This window comes from Nanorana parkeri, unplaced genomic scaffold (genome assembly GCF_000935625.1).
Source record: "Nanorana parkeri isolate BGI_ZX_2015 unplaced genomic scaffold, ASM93562v1 scaffold360, whole genome shotgun sequence".
Taxonomy (NCBI): domain Eukaryota; kingdom Metazoa; phylum Chordata; class Amphibia; order Anura; family Dicroglossidae; genus Nanorana; species Nanorana parkeri.
Window position 1 is genome coordinate 1,330,028 of NW_017306628.1, and position 14,214 is coordinate 1,344,241.

The following is a 14,214-nucleotide window of genomic DNA, read 5'->3' on the forward strand; positions in this document are numbered from 1 at the left end:
CTGTAACATTTAACCTTTCAAAAGCTGGAGTAAGTTATACCTTTATAAACAGATCACCTGTTGTATTTTTGCTCCACACACATTTAGGGAAGAATAGTTTTTAAACAGCCCTGGGAACTGTGTTAAATTCTATTCAGAAGGAATTTCTTTTTTAAATATAAGAGTAAAGAAAATGCCCTTATTGCACATCTATTATGTAGTTAAAGGAAGAAAATATATAATATAATCAACTGGTCCCCTGAGCACTGTTCCTGACTTCCTGTTTTAGAGTGACTGTGTTTTAGAGGAGACAAGACTAGTTTTAGGTAGTTTAGCAGCCAGTTGCGTCTCAGGATCAGGTGAGAATATTTTCTTTATTTGTGCCCCCCAGACCAAACGAGCAGTTAACCCTTGCAGTTCAGTGGGAAGCCCCACTGCAAGGGTTAGTTTTTAAAAATCCTGGTGTTACATGTTGATACATGTAATTAGAATTTGGTAAAACTTGCAGAATTGTCACATGTTAAAATTTCATATTAGGCAGAATTGTACTATTGTGAATTAGTTTTGTTACACAATATATACTGTCTTAAAATGTTGTCAGAAAATGTTTACACAAAGGCACTTTTTGAAAGTAATTAAACTCTTATCAATAAATGATAGTTTACAGGTTGTAAATCTTAGTCCTTATACATTTACAACAATGCAGCTAGAACTGATCTCCAAGGGATTGACCTTTTGTCCCGAAGCTCCCCCTGACAGGTTCGAAATCGTCAAGGATGTAAACCTTTTTGCACGCCGACTTTTATTAAAGCAGTTGCACGATAAGGAAGGGTTACCTTTGGGAGGCATCCTTGACGATTGGAGGGATTTCTCTAGAAAGGACTACAGGGCGCTGAGAGATTTACATGAGCTTTGGGAGGAGGGCCACATCTCAGATGAGGAAAGGGACGAACCAGAAACCCCATCCACCAAACAACCCTTCAAACGGAGATCTAACACATTCCCACCTCTGTCACAGAATATCAACATCTGGAGCTTTGTTAGGAGGGTAAGTGAGGAGGTTATGTCAGCCGTATCCACTAAAATCAAAGAGGACAACCTCACTCCCTCCGAAAGAACAGCTCTGGAGGATTTGAAAAGAAACCATAATATAGTAATCAAACAAGCTGACAAAGGTGGAAATGTGGTTATTATGACTAATGAGCAATACATAGATATGGTCTTAAAAATTCTGCACAATAAGACCTGGTATCAGTCCATAAAAGCTTCAGATATTGAATCATTCCAATTAAAATTAGAAGCAATACTAGAGGAGGCTTTGAGTTCAGACCTCATCGATAAAGGCACCCGGGATTTTTTGAGGGTGCCTTTCCCTAGAATGCCAGTCCTGTATGCCCTCCCCAAAATCCATAAGTCGTTGGATAAACCCCCTGGGAGACCCATAGTCTCTGGATGCGGATCACTAACTGAGAATATCAGTTCGTATATAGACCATTTCCTAAAGCCGCATGTAGAGTCCCTGGCCTCGTATGTTAGGGATACCCCTCACCTGATCTCCCAAATTCAGGGCTTAACAGTACCCCCGAACACTATCTTGGTAGGCCTGGATGTAGAGGCCCTGTATTCATGTATCCCACATGCAAAAGGGTTGAATATGATCAGAAGATTTCTGGCCACTTTGGGGACGACAGAAAATCCACATAATGCATTCCTGCTACAACTTCTCGAATTTGTCTTGACCCACAATGTCTTTCTCTTTGACCACCAGTACTATCTGCAGTTACAAGGCACTGCAATGGGTACGAAATGCGCACCCTCTTATGCGAATTTGTACTTAGGTGGCTGGGAGCAGGACCTGTGGGCTAGGGAGGACTTATCCATGTACCTGTGCCATGCGTTATCGTGGCACAGGTACATAGATGATATCCTGTTGCTATGGACGGGAGAGGTAGACCTTCTGAAAGACTTTGTGGATGTCTTAAACTTTAATGACCTCAATTTAAGATTCACCCTCACCTATGATTGCAGTAAGTTACCTTTTCTTGATATTCTGGCGTGTAAGGACGTGGAGGGGGTCCTTTACACTATTCTGTACAGGAAAGCCACAGCGGGTAACGCAATCCTAGAAGCCAGTAGTGCCCACCCTATACGTTTAAAGAACAGCATACCGTACGGCCAATATCTGAGAGTCAGAAGGAACTGCACCAATGATGTAGATTTTGAAAGGGAGGCCCACAGCCTAAGACTGAGGCTGCGTGCCTAAGGTTATTCAAACAAGGTACTTAAGAAATCATACCAGCGTGCAAAAGGTGGACCCAAATGGCTTAATAACACTAGTAAAAATACATCTAAGTCCAGAAAAAATGAGGAGGATTCCCTAGTGAGACTAGTTCTAACCTACAATAACCAACATGCTGCAATATCGAAAATCCTCCAAAAGCACTGGCATTGCCTAACTAAAGACTCGCAAATTGCTAAATTTGTGGGCAGTATACCCAGTATCACCTTTAGGCGTTGCCCTTCTTTGAAAGACAAACTGACAAGTAGCGATTTTGCCCAGAGAAATACCATCTGCTGTAAATATCAAGGCACTTTCCAATGTCAGAGGTGCAAATTCTGTCGATTCGTCCAGACCGGAAGTGAGATATCCACCCCTACTGGTAAAAAATGTAAAGCCCGTCATTTTGTAAACTGCGAGACAAAAGGTGTAATTTATCTTATGCTATGCAAATGTGACATGTTCTACGTGGGAAAAACGAAACGGATGTTTAAGAATAGAATATCGGACCACCTGACAGACATAGCAGCCAGAGATCTTAGGTCACCGATAGTCAGACATTTTGTTAACAGCCATAACGGACGAATCGACAGACTTCGTTTCTTTGCTTTGGATAGGGTCCACCCACCGCGACGTGGGGGGGATTGGGATAAATCGCTCTTACAAAGAGAGTGTAGATGGATTCATCAAACTGAATCGAATGAGGCGCCAGGGCTAAATGACATGATAAATTTCAGCTGCTACCTTTGAGCGATACTGATACACCAAACATGATGCTTTATGTTGTGTAAATATAAGTGAAATTATGTTTGACTACCGTTATCTACTATTTTTTGGTATATAATTATGACCCCTTTTATAAGAATCACTTTTGATTATTCAATATTGTGTACAATTAAGGGTATATAAGTATGACTTCTTTATAATAATATTCATTTGTTGATCATTCAATATATTTATGTGATAAAAATATGAATTTGATGAATTTGAATTTGATGTAGGTTTAAGGCTTTACAGGAGCCTTCCAATCGAATATTTAGTTTATATCATAGTTTATATCATACTTACGTCTAGTTTTGAAAAGTGACATGGCTGTGATTGTGCAAAACCTAGTTGGCAATCAGCCTTCGTTAACTGTGCTATTTAAACACACTTTTGTAAGAGACTAAACACACGCCCTTCTGAGGAAGCCCCAGGTGTGGGGAGGAAACGCGTCAAGGGTTACGTGTGGAAAGCTTCCCTGGATTCTCTGGACATATGAGATACTCACATTTGTTTGCTCATCCCCTATACAAGTCCAGTTAGGAACGAACATCCTGCCTACTGCCTGCCGGCTTGTGAAATAGAGGTGACGGAGCACAACTGACTGTGATATGGTTTCGATTGGATGACTACTAAAATCATGCCTTTGCTTTAGTATATGTCCTTTTCTACTATTAAATATTGTATCAATAATTTTGATTTACCTGTTTTGAACCAATCTTTGTAGAAGGGATTTCTAATTTTTGGGGGAACGTTTTTGTGAACAGGTTTATATTTAGTTGTATATAAGCCGGGTAAGGAATTCTCTTTGCTAAGTTATACATTAATATTAGGGATGCACCAATACCAAGTATTTGGGTGAGTACTCGTACTCGCCCAAATGCTCTGATACTTACCTCTTATACTGCAACTTCTGGTCAGAGGGAGGTCTCCCTCTGACCGGCAGTGGCTGGGGAGCATGGAGCCAGCTTTCTTTCCAATCAGGAAGCCAGGCAGTGGGTTATGACCCGCCTCCTGGCTTCCTGATTGGCTGGGAAGCTGGCTTCACCTGTTGCTAGGCAGCCTAGCTTTCTAACCAATCAGAAAGCTGGGTGGCATGTCATAACTTGTGACCCAGCTTCCTGATTGGTCAGGAAGCCAGGCTGTCTAGCAACAAGTGACACCAGCTTCCTAAATTACGTGCCTCCTAGCTTCCTTATTTGCTAGGAAGCTGGTTTCACTTGTTGCTTGGCAGCCTGACTTCCTGACCAATCATGAAGCTGGACGGGACCTCATGACTCACCACCAAGCCTCGTGATTGGTCAGGAAGCCAGGCAGCCTCAAATGAAGGTTGTGTTCTTTTGCTAGAATACCGAATTTACAACCAATCAGGAAGCTGGGTGATGGGTCATGATCCCCTGCCCAAATTCCTGAAAATCAGGGCACACGGCACCGGTTCTCGGTACTCGGTATCAGCAAATACCCCAAAAAATTATTGGTACTTACACTGGATACTGAAAAAACTATTTATTTCAGTGCATCCCTAATTAATATGATAAATTGGAAACTGCTTAGCCAAAGTTAATGCATAACAGCCAGTTTTCTCATTTAAATTTTTGAAATAAACATTTTGTCTTGTAAAAAATCCCACAGCGTTAACTATCAAATAACGAAGCTCTTGACATGATTAGGATAGTTAAAAAAATATATACAACTAAAAATCTAAATAAAACAACATAGTAATATTAATATATGTATGGATTTTAAATGAATATCTAAAAACACATCTTCTATACTAGAGAGCATCTTAACCTGAATCATGTATCTATTAATTTGCTCTCTCTTAATTCCTGAAGTACCTGGGGAACAGAAGAAAACTGGTATGCATATTAATAGATTGCGTTCTCCAAACTCTTCCTACTGGAAGAGAGCTCCTGGTGTGCAAATCTGAGGCTAGAACAAAGATACACTAATTATCCTCCATTTATTTGCCTGCTTGAATGGTCCTAAATACCAGAGTGATTAATTAGCACAAGGCAGTGAGGGCAGGATGTCACACCCTTGTCTGTGTATAAGTGTTGGCAAAGGTTCTGCTCATGTGTTGACAACAGCATATCTTTTTAGTATTCCCCAAGAACGCAGCGTATGGTTGATACATGTAATTAGAATTTGGTAAAACTTGCAGAATTGTCACATGTTAAAATTTCATATTAGGCAGAATTGTACTATTGTGAATTAGTTTTGTTACACAATATATACTGTCTTAAAATGTTGTCAGAAAATGTTTACACAAAGGCACTTTTTGAAAGTAATTAAACTCTAGCCAAACTAGTTGTAATAGCTTCAGATAGGGCAATAAAGGTTGGGAACTATCACATTTTATTGTGATATACTTGCCTTTTACTTCTTGTACCAGAGAACATGTGAAAACTAAATGTGATTTTCTCAATGCAGACAAAGAAAGCAAAATAAATACAGAAATAAATAAAAAACTGATAGAAGTGCTAAACATTCTAAACACGACCAGAAAAAGTGTTTACCTTGTTGCCTGTGTCCCCACTGAAGCTTTTTCACTTACCTTCTGCCCCATTAACATCATAGGCATCTCCCAAATGGGGAAACAGACAGCAATAAAGTTCTAGTTCTAAACTTTCCCCACTATAGCCAAATGTATAAAAAGGTTTGGCTATAGTAGGGCTTTGAGTACAACACCTACAGGGGCAACTCAAATTGTATCAGTTTTCACCCACTGAACATAATCTAATTTTGGCTAAACAAATGTAGATTCTTCCTTTGGTTGGGTGGTTTTTCTGAAGTATAAAGTTTGGCATTTCCTAACGTGTGTCAATGATCTTTCCTAAACTCCAGCCATTAAGGTTATAGTCAATGGGATCACTTTAGACTCCAATTGGATCACAGGCTTTTTGAATGATAGATATATGACTTTCCCATGGTATGTGTTTGTTAGAATGTGTCTGTTTCGGGTGTCCCACTTTACTGTCAGTGTTGTCCACCTAGAATTAATATGACCAGACAAACTACTCGCCAGTTTGAATTATATATTTCCAATCTCAAGTTTTTAATGCATAGTTGAAACATTTTTTATTGATGAGTTTATCAAATTTGTTTGTCCAGAACATCTGATTTTATTATAAACCATAAATGTATAAAAATAATACAATTAAAACATGTAAAAGAAATTGCAAATAAAAAGATAATAATGCAATGTTTAACATTTAAAATATATAAACAGGTTGTATAAATAAATAGTGCAGTCCAAAATTAAAACAAAGATAAGAATTACCTTATTTGGCATAAGAAAAGTATGGTTATAAAAAAAATCTGGGATTAGGTATGTTCAGTGTTATGGGAATAGTGAAGAGAAAGGTACAAGTCTAAATTGATCATTGGACAAGTGAATGAACTGGTAATCATCTGGATTCTAGAGATAAGAAAAACAATCTGAGACTGACTTTATAAATTTACTGTATATCAAATAAAATGAGCAGGTATACTGTTATAGATCATAGTGAATAGAAAAGAAACACCAAAAGAACCTTTGGCCTGTTGACAAGTCTAACCCAACCAAGGTACATCAAAAGTCTCTCAAGTCCTTAGATAACACAGAACAGGATCTTGGATTTGTAGCAATATAGCTGTGCTTGAAAAGTCAGTTTTGAGCCTGGATATGCAGGGGCAATCACTAATGAACCACTCCACAATATTCATGGTGTTTTGTGAAGTTCATCTTTACCATCTCAAAGTCCCATAATATATTATATAAAAAGGGCATAATTTTAAAAGACATCAGTCTGGTTCTTAAACTGAATGTATACAAATCCATCCAAGCATTGAAGGAACTTAGTTAAAATAAGAATCTTATAACCTAGCATTACACAGAGATGATCTTCTTTTGACACCCCCAACATATAATTTGCTGTACACTACAAGAATTAAAGTGGACCCTCACCCTCTTCACCAAAAATCACATTAGCATGCAGCTCTGCATGCACACATACCAAGTACCTTACTTGGTCCAAGTACAGATATTTTTCCAGCTACTAGACTAGAGAAAAACTCAAAAGTTAGGAGGCAGCTGTCCTTTTTAAGGAGCATTGGCTATGGGGCTCCTGGGATTTGTGCATCCCTGTTTTAATGTATGATTTTATATAAAAAATGTCCAAACCGCTATAACCCTGGTAGTTCTTGTTAAAATGCCAAGTATCAGCACTGTGCTTCCCTAGTTTGTAGTGACGGGCCGAACACCCCCCTTTTCGGTTCGCAATCAAACTTTAGGACGTGGGAAAAGTTCAAATTTGAACTCAAACGCAATACAAGTTTATGGGGGGACAACTTTAAAAATCAAATGTCCTCATTTGGAAGCCTTATATGTAATTTATTGGCCATAAAAAGGGTATGGGGATTAGGGTACTGCCCTGGGGGACATGAATCAATGAAAACATTTTTTTTTTAAATACAGTTTTTAATGGAGCAGCCATTTTAAGATCACTTAAAATGAAGCAATACAAATGAAAAATTCCTTTAAAGATCATGCCTGGGGGGGGGGAGGGGTCCCCTTAAACTGCCTGTAAAGTGGCAAATCTGTACAATGTATAGAACCTGCTGCAGCAAAAATGGCATTTATAAAGAAAAAAATTACATTTAAAAAGAAAGAAAAAAAAAAGCTTGTGGTTCCCCCTCCCAAACAATACCAGACCCTTTAGGACTGTTAGGAATGTTAGGAGGGACCCCATTTTAAAAAAAGCGTGGGGTTCCCCCCAAAAAGTCATACCAGACCCTTAAGGTCTGGTAGGAATTTTAGGAGGGACCCCATGCAAAACAAAACCCAAAAAACGTGTGGGGAGTTCCCTCTAAAGTCATACCAGGCCCTTAAGGTCTGGTAGGAAAAAAATATGTAGGGTAGGAAAAAAAGACGTAGGGTCCCCCTAAAATTCCATTGACCCGAGCACAGGCCTGGCAGGGCAGGAAAGGGGGAGACGAGCGAGCCAGCGCCTCCCCTCCTTGAGATACCAGACCACATGCCCTTGGTAGGTTACTATTAGTAGGTTAGTAGGTTACTTTAGCCTCAATTATGAATGAATGGGAAGTGATCTACATCACCTCCTGTTCATTCATGAGGACTCCCCAATCTCTTTTTCTATTTCAAAAGGGAAATATCAGGGGTCTACTTTATTTGAAAAAAAAACAAAAGACAAGTTTTTGACAAGTTTGTTATTTTAAAAAAGTGGATACATGGCGATGTAATCCAGCGTCAATCACGACATCCATCGCTGTCCACGATGACGACTCAACGAAATAAAAAAATAAAGCAATAAAATATAAATAATATTTAGGTGAGACAACTCCTCAGTATAAATTTGAGTAAATCATATATCCTTGATCTGATGCTTCCAACTGACCAGTTAATAAATATGACCAACTCCATATTTCCGTACCCTTTTCTAATGATCCACTTGTTTCGCAATAGTATTAAATAGTTTATCAAACAAATTATTTTATAATGAGGACTCCAAAGGTCTATGGGGATCTGACTGCTTAGCATGACTTTAATATTAAAGTGGTCAATACTGATGGTGTGTCAATGTATATCTATTTTTATATTCATGTGCAATCTATTTTTTATAAATAAATAAATAAATATAATTTATTACATAAAAAACAGATTCAATGAAGCTCTATGGGTTAGCTAAAGAAACAGCACATCATACTTGTTTTAAAACTCTAAATGAGTCACTAGCATGATTTATTTCCTTTAGTATGTGAATTTTAGCTTGAGCTGTTAAGTTCTGTAGACAAGCTTTACTGCAAATCAAATTAAAAAAATTAAAAATAATAATATGCAACATTTCATATTTTTCCTGGCTAAAAAAAGTATTTATACATGTTTTTAAATTAACCATAATAACTACAATAAGCAAATATAAATAAAACACTGTCAGTTCACTTTATGTTTTTATTTAGTCTTCATTGATAATTAACCATCAATGAATCATGACCTGTAGAAGCCTCACTTATTTAGATACCAAAATGCCCTAAATTGCTGCTGGGTGCTGCCATCTTGTAGCCCCAAAAGACTCAGAGCTGTCACTCAAGTGACACTCTGTGATATTCCCTTTAATTTCTTCCCCAGAAGCTACATAAAAGGTTAGGTAGGGAGGAAAAGGGGGATGGAGGGGCTTGGCCAGCACGGACAGTTATTGTACACTCCCAGAAGATTGGTCTATGACATGCCAAGTAGACATGTGCGATTCGGTTCGTTCCGAAATTCGTTTCGGATGAATTTTCGGAAATTCGGAGATTCGGATGCATCCGAATTCCGAATTACATCTAAGACGAATGCAAACGAATCCGAAATTCCCGATTTCCCGAAATTCGTTATTGGACGAATTTCGTTGCATCAAAATAACATTAGGAAAAAAAAATTACACCATTTTACCTCTACAACACATCTATGCTTAAAGTACAGAGGTTAGAGCACAGGATTCCCATTGCTAACGTCCCAGGTTCAAATCCCGGCCAGGTCAACTAATATTTAAAGTTTTTTTTTTTTTACAAGGCTTTGTTAGGCAACTTTCTGGAGTATCAGTATCACGTTTAGAGACATATTGCAAGTCAATAAGAAATAGTTGATGGAAAGAAAAACTACTGCTAGGAAGCATTTAAAATGCTAGAATATTCTGTGCTTTTAGCTGCATTTTTTGGGTGAGAAGGTCTCTTTAAAGGATACCTGCTAGGAGAGAAATATTGAAGCTGTCATGGCTTGCTTTATCTCTAAGACTGTCATCCTTAACCTTGTGTCACTACCTGGTGAGTCACAAAACTAGAACAAGTATGCAGGTCAGGAGTTCAGGCATCACTGGCTGCATATCTTTCCAGGTCAGTGACTATAATTGTATTTTTATCCTAAAAAGTTCAGTTTATAAGCCAAAATAATCCGACATTGTTCACATGTCCTAGCTTTGTATAAAATACAGTTTTGCTTTTATGGTCCCTCCAAACAAATTAAATTACTTACTAAAGGCCTGAACTACTCCACCATACACATTTGTGAAAAATGACCAGACGTCTTTGATATAGGAAACTAGGTATTTTAGTTGTTGTGAAAATTATCTTATTTTCCCTTTGTTGCTTATTTGTTGAATAATGTTATATCTTGTTCCAGTTGTTTAGTTTCAGAACCTGGCGCACACACTGATACTTCAACACACAATACTGCAGCATGCACGTGTTAGGGTGTTACAGTGCCATTTATTCTAAATGGCATCCCAACTCACTAAGGCAACAGACCTGCATTTCAGAGCTCTGCAAAATACAGTAACACATGGTAACACACAACCATGACATAATCATTATGAAAAAAAAGTGTTGGGAGGAGATCCTGGTCATGTAACCTGTCAAAGTCATGTAACCAGCATTTTCTCCTATCATAGAGTGTTCTTTGCATCATGCAGAGGTGTCAAAGGCAGCAGAATGGCTTAATAGTAAGAGTAATGAGTAGTGGACTTTTAGCAGGTATTAAGTCATTAGTAAGTGATAGGAGGGCAGTTTCAGTGGAGTGTTGCAGGCAAAAGCCAGACTGTAAGGGGTTGAGAAGGTTGTTCTCAGTGTGATGGTGGCTCCGGTGGTTGTAGACTAGGTGTTCTGAAAGTTTGGAGGTAAGCAGGATCAAGGAGATTGGACTTAGTTTGTTCAGAATAGTGGGGTCCAGTGAGGGTTTTTTTTTAAGTATGGGGTGACCAGTGCAGTGGGGGGGATGCCAGTAGAGATGGAAAGATTGAAGATGTGAGTAAGGGAGTGTAGGATTGAGCAAGAGGGTGACCAGAGTAGTGGTGAGGGAACAGGTTCCAAAGGACAGGTGGTGAGGTGGATGTCAGACAAAAGTTTAACAACCTCCTCTGTAGTGACAGGGTCAAAATAGGAAAGTACTGAATGTGGTGGTGGACATGATATGTCAATTGGGGAAGATAACTAGACAGTGGAGATCTCAACTGGAATTGCAACTATCTTCCTAGAAAGAGGTAGAGAGGTAAAGGCAAAAAAAAGAGTTGATGGGAACTGGATAAGAGGGTGTTAATGAGATTGATGAAATAAAGACGTCTGTCTGGCAGTATGTGCGAGGAATTATATTTTAGGAAGCCAGTTTTATACAGGGTGTAGTCTTGCAGGGACATTTTACACCACACTCACTCAAGAGCACGGCTGTTTTGAGACTTCTGGTATCAACTGTATACCGAGGTTGTAGTGGACACGGTCTAAATCTGCATGTAGTAAGAGGAGCAAGTAAGAGGAGCAAGTGTGTCTAGGGAGGACTAGGATAAGTGAAAAGGATTTGTTAGTAAATCATCATCTATAATAGGATTCCAGGACACTTCCCAATTAAATGATCATCAATCTTTTACACATTGATATTGGTTTCGCTACACATTGCACAATACTTGATACCAATCATATGCATTTTTTGGTCAAACATTGTAAAGTGAAACTAGGGTACCTTGTGAGATAGAGCATCTGCTAATGAACAATTTATTTCATTTTTATTAACAGACTGACCCTCTTAGATGTGGTAGGCTTCATCATATACCATCACGTACCATTAATAATATAAAAGGTACTGAAATAAGTAATATTAGATATTGAATTGTAAGATAACTATAATCATGTGTAAAGTGGTTTTAAATCATAGTTTGTGGCCTTGGACATTTTTTGTCTGTTAGACTGTTTGCTGTATCAAAGACTGTGTGCAACATATGCTGAGCATCTATTGTGTACATTTCTGATTGCATCAAATATTAAATACTACCTTTTCTTTGGGACTTGTTAGTGTCTCATTGAATAGTTGCCTACGGCACTTACAAGGTAGATAGTAAAAAGTGCTTTTGATTATCGTTTTGGATTGTCACCTTGACAGTTTGGTTAGATTTTGCAAGCCAAAGCATGAGAAAATACACATTTTCTTCTCTTTCGGTTAAATCACTTTCCCAGTAGACATCACTTTAAAAATGCAGCAAAAATAACCTCTTCATGAAAAGACTAACAAACAGCATGTTTGAAGTTAGGTTTGAAATTTATTAAAAGCTTGACTACATTTTTCTCTACCAGGCAAAAAAAAAGGTTTTATTTTCCTAGTAATCAGGTTTTGCCATCCAGAGCTACATCAATACATTATTCTATTCTTCAATCACTGCAAAGCACATAGAAGGAATGAGGTAATATGTATACTTACTATATTTGCAAATGTAATATTTTTCTATTTTGCTAATGCATCTGATAGTTGTATGTTATGGTGCTATGGAACTATTTTTTCAAGGGAAATCTAAGCACTAAGAGTTTAACAGTTTTTATGTAAAAAATTATTCTGATCTTACAAAAAAGTTTATATTTGAGCATGTTGTCGGGCTCACTTGTTAAAATGTCTAAAATAAACAAACTGTCTGTTATTAAGCAGCAATGAATTAGATTAAACTCTGCTGCAAAACAAGCAAAAGGGAGGCTCAAAATAGTGGTGAGCAGAGTACATTTAACCCTTTCACTCGTGGAGCCTGTTTTTTTATTTTTTATACACATATTAAAATGTACATTTTAGGCCTGAATATTACTTAAATCCCCCAAAACATTACACATATTCTGAAAGCAGAGACCCTGTGGAATAAAACAGGGACAGCTGCATTAACTGTTCGACTGTTTATCAAATCTATAATTCAGTAAAAATCATTTGGTCCACATAAACACAATAAAAAACACCAGATTTTTGATAAAATATTAAAAATGATGTTGCATCAAATAGATACAAAGCCTTTAAAACTGTGCATGTCCATGAGATGGCAAAAAACTATAGCACTCAAAATTGTCCATGGGCTGTGTTTTAAAAGCCTTTACAGCTCATCAATTTAGAGTTAACTGTGGATGATGGCCCTAGAATGATTGCTCTCACGTTGATGTGCACAGCAATACATAACATGTGTGATGCAATTGGCGTTGTTGTTTGCACGCACACCCGATGGACGTACAAACACTAAAATGGGCATATCCATGAATACGGCAAGGGGGTTACATTTTTTAGGGTGTTTTTTTTCATATTTTTAAAATTAACTTTAAGATATCACAAGGGAGCTGATAAACTAGATGCCATCTATATATTTAGCCACGTTTTCAATTTAAAAAAACCCAATAATACTTTTTTGAGGGCATTAGGTGACAGGTGGCTACACATGATTTTTTATTTTTTTTTATCAGTGGCAACAATCATGAATAGACCAGTGGAAGTAGCAGTAGTAGATTTAAAAGCTAAACAAAATTTTACACACTCCTCTCCTTCCGGATCCAGACACTCATAAAGTCCAAGGATAGGGCTGGCGACTAGCCCTATCCTTGGACTTTATGAGTGTCTGCAACACTCCATCTCTCCACCAACACCGTTCGAATAAACACCTCCTGGACATTTGGCTCCGCCCCCTCCTTCACTCCACACCTCTACCACCGGCATCGGAAGCTGACAGCTGAAGGACACAGACCTTCCGGACTGCTAGGAGGCCACAGCGTGCATCCACCTCCTCTCCTTCCGGATCCACACACACCCCCCCTACAGCAGGCATGTTGTAGCACAACGGGTCACTGTTACACCCCGGCAGCTCCACTGCCCCCCAGTCCACCTTCCGGCACCGCGACGCTCCCCAGCGCCGGACACCTCAGACATCCAGCAGGACAGCACGCCAGCAGTCATCCAGAGGATCACCCATGGCCCTCCATCCAGGCACTACAGGGGCCGCACCACCGTCGTCGCTGAGAACCAGTCTTCACTTTCCCTGCGGTGAGTTACAAAACCTCTCCCTTCCTTTGCTCACCACTCTTACCTCACCTCGTTACTTTTATGTCTCCATCTGCTCCACCTGGCTCTACCACTACACCACCCATCTAAAGAGGGGCTGTTCACGCTACTGCTCCATTCCATCTGGCGCAACTCACCCTGATTGCAAAAAGCAAACAATCAACCTACCATAGGTGAGTACATCACCTTTTCTCTCTCACCCTGCTTCACCACATTTATTGCGCCAGGTAGTGGCGCTTCCATCTCCAATTTTTGTTTCCTTTTAGTATAGTTTGTGTACTCCCTTGCCATAATGCATTGTCTTAAATGTTTAATAAAATGTCAAAACAGAGTACACCAGATCACTTAAAATCCCTAACTCCACATTCCC